The sequence below is a fragment of the Pipistrellus hanaki genome (assembly GCF_964339955.1).
Source record: "Pipistrellus hanaki genome assembly, chromosome: 13".
Classification (NCBI taxonomy): Eukaryota; Metazoa; Chordata; class Mammalia; order Chiroptera; family Vespertilionidae; genus Pipistrellus; species Pipistrellus hanaki.
The window spans coordinates 25,950,089-25,959,550 of NC_140515.1; positions in this window are offsets into that span (position 1 = coordinate 25,950,089).

The following is a 9,462-nucleotide window of genomic DNA, read 5'->3' on the forward strand; positions in this document are numbered from 1 at the left end:
GTGATGGACAGAGCCTCCGGCTCATCATACCTTTGTACTGTGTGGCAGGAACTGTGACTTGTTTCTAATGGAATGAATAGGGCAAAGGTGACAGCATTTCATTAAACAAGACTCCACCTCAGCAGACTGGAGTGAGAGTTGCTCTCTCCCTTCTGGCTGCCATGTTGAGAGGGCCACGTGGCCATGGCCTGCAGGAATCCTCTAGAACTGTGGGCACCAACCTTTTAGACCTCAAGGACCACCAGTGGCTACAGACCACTGGTTAGCAATTAGCAACCGCTGCTCTAGAAGCTGAGGGTGACCTCCAGATCACAACTAGAGACAGACAAACAGGAACCTCAGTCCTACAACCAGAGCAGATGGATTCTGCCCACAGCCTGAGGAGCTTGGAGTAGTTCCTTCCACAGTCAAACCTCTGATGAGACCACAGTCCTGTCTGGCAAGACTCTAAGCAGGGGACCCAGCTGAGCTGTGCCAGGACTCTAAACCCACAGGGACTGTGAGGTAATTAACATTGATGTTGTTTTAAGCCACTAACTATGAAGTAAGTTGTTACACAGAAATATGTAGTAAACTTAACAGAGGAAATTAAAGCCATTCCTTCATTTACAGAACGGAAGGCCCTCCACTAAAGATGTCTGCACTAAGGCCCAGTCAGACGCAGTTAGAATTTATAGAGTGTGCCATCAAGAAAATGAAGAACACGGGGCATTTCTTTACCACTCCAGAGACAAGCTTGGTGAACCAATGGCTAATGCGCTTGTGATGGCCCCTGGTAGTTTTCATTAAATAAAGCAAAATGCCCCTGTGGACTTGTCTTCTGGAGCAACTGGGGGAAAAGGATAGCCAGGCATGGGGGGGGGGGGGGGGATTCCCAAGGGTTAGTGCATATACTGAGAGGAGAGGAGAGCAGGCTGAGGCCCTGGGCTTGTGAGAAAAGGAAGGAAGAAAACCTTTTGTTGAGCACAACACAGGCCCCAATGTAAAGGGAGGCTTAGCAAGAAAGGATCATGGGCTCCCAGATAGTAGCTACTCTCTCCATCTCTCTCTCTGGGAGCAGCTATAAACAGCTTCAGATCACTGACTTGCTGGGGCAGGAGGGTAAGGGTGTGCCAGGCCTGGCACATGTAGTCTTGGTCTCCCTGGCAGTCCGGCTCGCTAGGCCAGCTGGACTCGCTGGGAGGTACACGTTGATGCTGGATAATAGCACCAGCACTGGGCTGCCTTCTGATCATGAGTTAGGCTTCAAGGCCAACCGCTTCCCAAACTCCTGGGTAAGTTTCACAACGCACTTGTTATGATCCCATGGGGCTCATCCTCATCCCTCGCAAGTCATTAAAGTCAGTGCCTTGTGATGGCTGCCACCAGGCACCAGACAATTTTGGGAAGTGAAAGTACAAAGATGTAGCACAGATGCAGAACAAATAAACCATCATTAATGGAGCCAAGGGACCCATCTACTTCCCAGGGCATTATCTTCTCATCGACTGGCGATCTCTTCCCACAACAGGGAGTGTTTCCTGCTGGAGGCCATGACTCAGCTGCCTGCTGTGGCTGGCGTGGCTGGCGGGCAGGCTCCAGTTATGCCCTGGGTTTTCTCTTCTTCTAGGAGCAAGGAGGACACATGTCAAGGGGCTAGGGAGGAGGAGGAAGGCAGAGGAGCCCTCTGGGTTGTAGAATCAAGGAAATGAGTGGGATTGAGGGATAAGCAGTGTTGGAATAGGGTTGGCATGAAACCAGAGGGGAGAGGGCTAGACCCACTGGGGCCTGACTGTTTGGGCCACTTTGGCCAGATGAGCAGAAGTAATCTCCCTTTCCCTGTGTGGCCAGACTTGTACTGTGAGACACTTGCCATTTCTCTACCAATGGCCACCAAGGAAATCTTAATTAATTTAATATTAATGAGTAGAATCCAGGAAAGACCCACAAACAGCAACCCCTGTATCCTGGAGTGCTAGCCTGGAAATCTAATATTAACTAAGCATCTTCTATGTCCCACAGCCTGGGCCAATAGCTTTCTTACCCTGAGGGCAACTACACTTGCTTCTACCTAAGTGGTGCTTCTTACTGGGTAAATCTCTCTGCTCATCTCTATGCAGTGCACTCCTACTCATCCCGCAAAACCCTCCATCACCTCCTTCTCTAGAGTTAGGCCCTGCCTCACCTGGGCTCTCTGTTACCACCTATGTCATACTTTCTTGTTTTAATTTATTTGATTGTTTGTTTGTTTATAATAAGTCCTTGTTGTTGAAAGTATTACATATGTTCCCTTATTTTCTCCTATTGACCCCCTCCAGACCGTCCCCACCACCCCCACCCCAAACCCTCACCTGCCTCATTGTCTAAGGTCCTTGGTTGATTACTTCCCACCCATCCACCCACCTAGCCTTCCCTCTGAGACTCAGAACTCCGTTCCATGCTTCCACATCTCTGGATCCACTGCGTTCATCAGTTTGTGTTGTTACTTAGATTCCACATGTGAGTGCATTCATGTGATATTTGTCTTTCTCTGACTGACTTATTTCACTTAGCATGATACTCTCCAGGTCCCTCCATGCTATCCTTCCTTGTTTTATATCTAACATATGGTGATCTTTTTATTACCAAAATATGAGTTATTCAATGTAAAAAAAAAAATCCTAAAAAAAAAATGAAGGAATAAGACAGAAAGTGAGATCAAGTCTCCCTTTCAACGCAGTGTCTTTCTCCAGAAGTAAACATCAACAACACTCAATGTTCATCCATCCAGATGCTTTCGCTCGCATGCAATGAACCATGTGTCTGTCCCAGGACACATGAACTCTCCAAGGACAGGAATTTGGCCTCCCTCGCCTTGTACCGGTACTGTAGGGCCATTCAGCCTGGATTCCAACCCTGGCTCACACACTCATTAGTCTGCGACCTAGGATGAGTTAACTTATCCAGACCATTTCCCAAGACATGCACACCCTGTGGACTGGACAAGATGAAGTGGGAGCTGGCAGGAGATGTTCCTTCCTAAAAACAGCAGTCACATCGGTACTTAAAACCAGTAAGAATGATCTTAGCTGGTTTGGCTCAGTGGATAGAGCATCGGCCAGTGGACTGAAGAATCCTAGGTTCAAGGGCATGTGCCTCGGTTGCAGGCTCTGATCCTGGGCCCTGGTTGGAGTGCATGCAGGAAGCAACCAATTGATGTGTATCTCTCACATCCATATTGTTCTCTTTGTCCCTTCCCCTCCCTTCCATTCTCTCTAAAAATCAGTGGAAAAATATCCCAAGTGAGGATCAGCAAAACAAAACAAAAAAGCAGTAAGAATAAAACAATTAGAGATAGGTTCACGGGGCTTTGCAGGAAGAGAACTGAAGGCCAAAGACATTAGGGCAAATCCATGCTCTCAGCCAGCTGGTGGTGCAGCAGGGGCAAGAACACGACCTCCCAGCCCAGGCCCAGACTTTGCAGCAGGAAAACAGCGTGGCCCTGGTACCCTGGATAGACAGCGGGTCAGGCAGGCCCTAGGTGGATAGCTCCGTGATCTTGAACAAGTAGGACACTCGGTTACTCCACTGATAAAATGCAGGTACTAATTCTTTCATTGAATTAGTAACAAGAACATATAAAAGTCCTCAAAACATCAGTAAATAAAATACAACCAAGGAAAGAGGAAAAGTGGGCAAAATAAACAGACAATTCACAAAAGAATAAACATAAGGCAAAAAAAATATTTTATATATATATATATATATATATATATATATATATATATATATGAATTAATGTTCTACATCCTTAGTGCTGAAGGAAATGCAAATCAAAATTACAATAGAGACCACTTTTTTATTAGCTTGGAAACAATTTTCTGATATGACAATTTCAAACACTGCATTGGACATAATCTGCGGGCTCTCGGATACATTGCCAGTAAGTGCACACATCAGGGCAACCACTTTGGAAAACCAAGAGGCACAAGAATGTTCAAAGGCCATGTTTACAAGAGCAGGACCCTGGCGGTCTCCCAGAAAGTCCTGAGGAGAAGACTGAATGAATACACTGTAGGATACAGTAGTCATGCATGTAGTAATATGTAGGGTAACTTTCTACAGCCTCATTCGTATGAACCACAGAGAAGTCACCATATAGAAAGATCCCAGCAAAGTATTACATGGAAACCAAGTCCCTAAAATTAGGTAAAGTGTGGTAGCCTTTTATATACAGATAAAAAAATTTAATATACATATATGTTTATGAACTTACATACATACATATGATTGTATAGAGAGGAAAGCCAGAGAGCGGGCGACATGGGGTTACCTCTGACAATGGTTACTTCTGATGGTGTGAAGGAGGGAGCCACACTCTTATATGTTAGTGTCAATGTCTGAGCTTGTGTTTAGAAGTCCAGGTTATGAGTGCTCATCTCATCATTAGCATGTGTCATTTTTGGTGTGTGTCATAAACCCAGAGTCATTAGTAATCTAATTCTGTGAAGCTGAGGACCAATGACAATGCGGACAAAGATTCCACTTGGCAGTGAAATGGAATTTTTGGACTGGAACACGCGTGTTCCCTGGGCAGGATTGTTCCCGTGATTCTATGTCCGCCAGAGTCAAAGAATGAATCTACAGATGGAAGGTGGCTGGCAGAGCAAAGGTGGAAATTTATTGAAGAACAAGTACAGACTCCACGTGAGGAGGGGGAAGGGTCCCCACATGGACTCTGTACTGAGTTCCTTTTCCCCACGGCTTATAAAGGCTGCAGATCTTGGTGCCGTGATATCCCTCCCCTCTGGTGGGTCACTATCCCTTAGATTGGTTACCATAGTAACTCCTGAGCTCAAATGTTGAACCTCACATGGGTCATGTGAGGTTTCCACACACACACACACCCTGTTTTCCTACCCCTATTCCCTTTGGGGTTTCTTCTCCTTCTGGATGAAGAGGTTCCTTCCCTTTATTTTGTAAATATAGCCTTTTATTTTGTAAATATCGGCCTTTTGCTGCTCCCAGCTCCCTCATTCTATGAAAATGTACCTGTTGCAGCTTTTCAACTTCCCTATTTTATGGAAATACACCTTCTGCTGCTCTGCAGCCCTGTGCCTCCTCCATGTTCCTCTTAATTTCCAAAATTTCCTAACCCTGTCATTTTCACCCCTAAAAATTCCTGTTTCAGCAGGTGTGGCATGAGGGTTCGGGAGTGGCCCAGCTCTTAGGCGCCTCCCTAACAACAGCCAGCTCTGGGGTGGTGGTTCCGTGTACTACTGGCTCAAACCCAGCTTGAAAGGAGCTCAAGAAGATAAAAGTCCTTTCCACACCTTCTCCATCCACTGGGGAACTCAACTGATTTTGTGAATTGATATAATCTCTTGGCTCTTCTGAGCTCCAGGTTTGAAGATCACACAACTCTCATCTGGTGGATAACAGGGCCCCGTTATTTCCAGAAGTCTCCAGCTGACCCTCTCTGAACGGTAACCGCCCTCTGTAAAGCTCTGTGGCAGGTCTGCACTGCCTTCCCTTCTGGAGGAACACCCCTAGCTGGGTCTCTGGCCCAAGGGTTTCACCCAGCCCAGAGTCCGGGTAAAAAGAAAAGCTGCTTTGGGCAGGAAGGGGGCGGGAACACCTTGTTGACACTGCTCTCCCGGAGGCTGGAGGTGAGTTTTCTTTTTCCTCCCACGCAACACAAGGAACAGAGAAGTCATTTAAGCCTCATAAATACTGGCAGGCTTCGAAAGCAAGTCGCCAGCCTCAAAAACATGTCTCTGTTTCCTTTGGCCAGTTTGCAAATCCAGGCATATTTTCAGATAGCAAGGTAAACAGAGGGTGGAGAAGGGGAAGGAGGCCTATCGGGCAGGCCAGCATCCTCACAGAGAAGCTAGGAGAAATGGCCCTGGATAGAAGAGCAGACACACTAACCCCAAAGCCAGGAGGGTAGTATTTTTCTCTGCATCTCCCAGAAAAAATCAGAATGTCTGAGAAAAGGGTGCCACACCTATCCCAGCCTGGGGCTCAGAGGCAGGGAACAGGTGGTGGTGGGCGGGGGCGGGGGGGGGGGGGGGGGGGGACTGGTCAGGTCTGTCCTCTCCAGAGCTCTGGGATGGAATGGGCGGCCTGGAGAGGTAGAAAGTGCCCCGATCTCTTTAAAAAACTCCCTGCCTTGTGGTGAGCCCCTCTGGGCACAGCTGCTGGGGACGGCTCTCAAGATGGTAGAAGCAGAGCAGCAGCTGGAGGGTGGGAGGTTGGGAGGCTGAGACCAAAACCTTCTGAGACTGAAGGCTCCAGAAGCCTGTGACTCTAAGAAGGATGATGAACCAAGAGACTAGATGATTTTGAAGTTTCTTCTCCACTCACCACCACCAAACCCCTGGACTTAAAATTGGTTCTCTATGTCTCCGAATTCAGGCTCTTCTATGACTCTACCCTAACTGGACTGTGGGCTCCATGGAGGCAAGGATTTCTGGGTGTTTGTGGCCCTGTTATAGCAGCTACAATAGTGGGGAAACATTTGATGATGAATATGGAGGAAAGAACCCTAGCCAAGGCTGCTGCTTCTTTTCCATAGGTCCGTGGTCGGCAAACTGCGGCTCACGAGCCACATGTGGTTCTTTGGCCCCTTGAGTGTAGCTCTTCCACAAAATACCATGGCCTGAGTGAGTCTATTTTGAGGAAGTGGCGTTAGAAGAAGTTTAAGTTTAAAAATTTTGGCTCTCAAAAGAAATTTTAATTGTTGTACTGTTGATATTTGGCTCTGTTGACTAATGAGTTTGCTGACCACTGCCATAGGTGATCCAAGGACAGGCAATGCCTCATCTGGCTGCTGGTGGGGGTGGCTGGGCCGCAGCAAATGCTCATCTTTGGAGCATCTCTGCACAGATTCAGAGAGTCCTCCGGCCCCCGTAAGTCTAGCCATAGCCACACCTGGCATCCAATGCCAGCTCCTGATTATGTCATGTTGGAGCTGCCCTGAAGCATCCCCCTACTCTGCCACTAGAAAGGAAGGTGTAAACTGTGGCTGGACACCAGATGTATGAAAAAACTTCCGCTGCCCTGGGCTTCAAACTTTCCCGTGTTGTTGACACGGGACCCTAATTATGTTGACATTGGTCTCCATGGTAAACAAAGCTTACAGGGGAAATGTTTGGACCTCGAGATTCCTGTTTGCTCCAAGTTTGGACAAATGGCCGGAATAAAGAGCATTTCCATTCATTTCCTTTTAAAGTGCTGCTGATAATGGAGCTACATGGACAGCCCCAAACCATTCCTATTGGCCAATTGTCAAAAAACAGTCTCTGGAATGCAATCAATACGCCCCACCCCTGTGGAATTTCTCCTAGAGGAAATGCCAAGAATGGTACCTCCATGAAGGCCCGGAGGTCCTGAGAGTAAAAGCAAGGCGAGAAAGGAGAAGGAGGGGAGGTTAGGAGAGATGAGGGTGCCAGACATCAACAGCTCATCAGAACTGCGGATCTCCATCCTCAGGATGAGCCTGGTACAGAATTAAGCCTCTGAAGTACCTGTCTGCATGGAACCCTTCAACAGCCTGAGACAAAGATTTTACATTCTCCATTTATTAGCTGAGAAAACAAAGGCCCAGAGATGTGTCCAAGGTCACATAGAGCTAAAGCCTGTGTTTTTTTGTGTTTGTTTTTTTTAAAATATATTTTATTGATTTTTTTACAGAGAGGAAGAGAGAGGGATAGAGAGTTAGAAATATCGATGAGTGAGAATCATCGATCAGCTGCCTCCTGCACACTCCCTACTGGGGATATGCCCTCAACCAAGGTACATGCCCTTGACCAGAATCGAACCTGGCATTTTTCAGTTCACAGGCCAACGCTCTAAGCCAAGCCGGTTTCGGCAAGTCTGTGCTCTTGACCACTAGTCTGTCTTTGTGCCCAAATCCTGCTCCTCTCTCTTCTCCATATGCATCCTTCCCCATCATCTGAGAATGGTTTCCGAGTTGTACAGAGACTCCTCAGGCGTGAATGACTAGTGAGCATATGAAGGAACTGACGGAGGTTCCATGTGGCTGGGTGGCAGATTGCAAAGGCTGGAGTTGGAGTGAGCTCTGTGGGTAAGCCAATGAGCTGGCCCGGACAGGGGAGGAGCATGGGGAGGAGAGTGGCCAGGACTGTGTGTTAGAAACATCATGCTGACTGTGGCATGCCAACCCTCCGGGGGCCCCAAGCAAGACAGAAACCGCGGGGCTCAGGAAGTTGTCTGGCCCATGGCACTCCCGGAAGGGGCAAGCCTGGCCAACCTCGGGCTAGTAACCTAGTCTGGAAAGCTGGTCTCTGGTCATGAGCTCAGCAGGAGAGAATGCAAGTGTCCCTGGGTTAGAGTTGCAAGGGTCTGCTCCTGAGGTCACAGCTGGGCCATCGCACGGAAGGGCTGGCCCAGAGCCAGAGCTACCTTTGTTTCTGGCCCGGGTGGTGGTGTTGCATCAAACTGGAGTCAGGCTCATCCTTGGCCCATGAGGGCTTAGAGCTCTGAAAATGAGCACCAAGAACCTGGCTGTTCTGAGTATGTCCAGAGCCCAGCAGCAGCAACATCACCTGGGGGCTCCTCAGCAATGTAGAATCTGCTCTGGCTGGTGTTCTCAGTGGTTAGAGTATTGCCTAAAGACCAAGGAGTCATGGGGTTCAATTCCTGATCAAGGGCACATACTTCCTTTGCAGGTTCATTCTTAAACCCTGGTTGAGGTATGAACAGGAGGCAACCAATTGATGCGTCTCACCTCGATGTTTCTCTCCCTCTCCCCCCTCCACCCCTACTCTGCCTAAAAAATCTTGGAAAACATTCTCTGGTGAGGATTAAAAAGGAAATAAAAAAGAGTAGGAGGGAAGGGAGGAATGGAGGGAGGGAGGGAGGGAGGGAGGGAGGGAGGGAGGGAGACATTCAGAATCTGACTCCACCCAAACCAGCAGGCTCAGACTCTTCATGTCAGAAACGCTGACCCAGAGATGCCCTGAGTAGGATCAGAATCCCAGAGGAGCATTTCTTGAATCTGCTTGACATACGAAGCTCCCCAGGTGAACTAGCACATGCTGAATTTTAAGAATGAGTATGAGAAACCTGTGAATGCCACAAGGACGTCAATATAATGGCATTCAAACCACATCTTTCAGATGCCTCCCACACCCAGGAGAATCACAAAGATTCCCTGTGGGATGCCATGGAAAAATACCATTACCTCTCAGAGAGGACGTGTGACAGCTCACAAACAGAGCTGGTGGGCAGCTGAGTAGAATGAGTTATAGGAAAACTCCACAAGCCCACAACCCACTGAGCGCCTTTCTCCACATTGGGGCTATGACAGAGCCCCAAATCCCACCCCTGGTTTCCATCCACGCTTCTTGTTTAAAGCCACACGTTTTCCTAGGAAGAAAAAGCACATTTGCATTCAGACAACATTGATGACTTCTCAGAGCCTGCTTTTCCCAGTGGCAATCTGTCAGCAAGTCTCGTTCTACCTCCAAAGAAAACCTT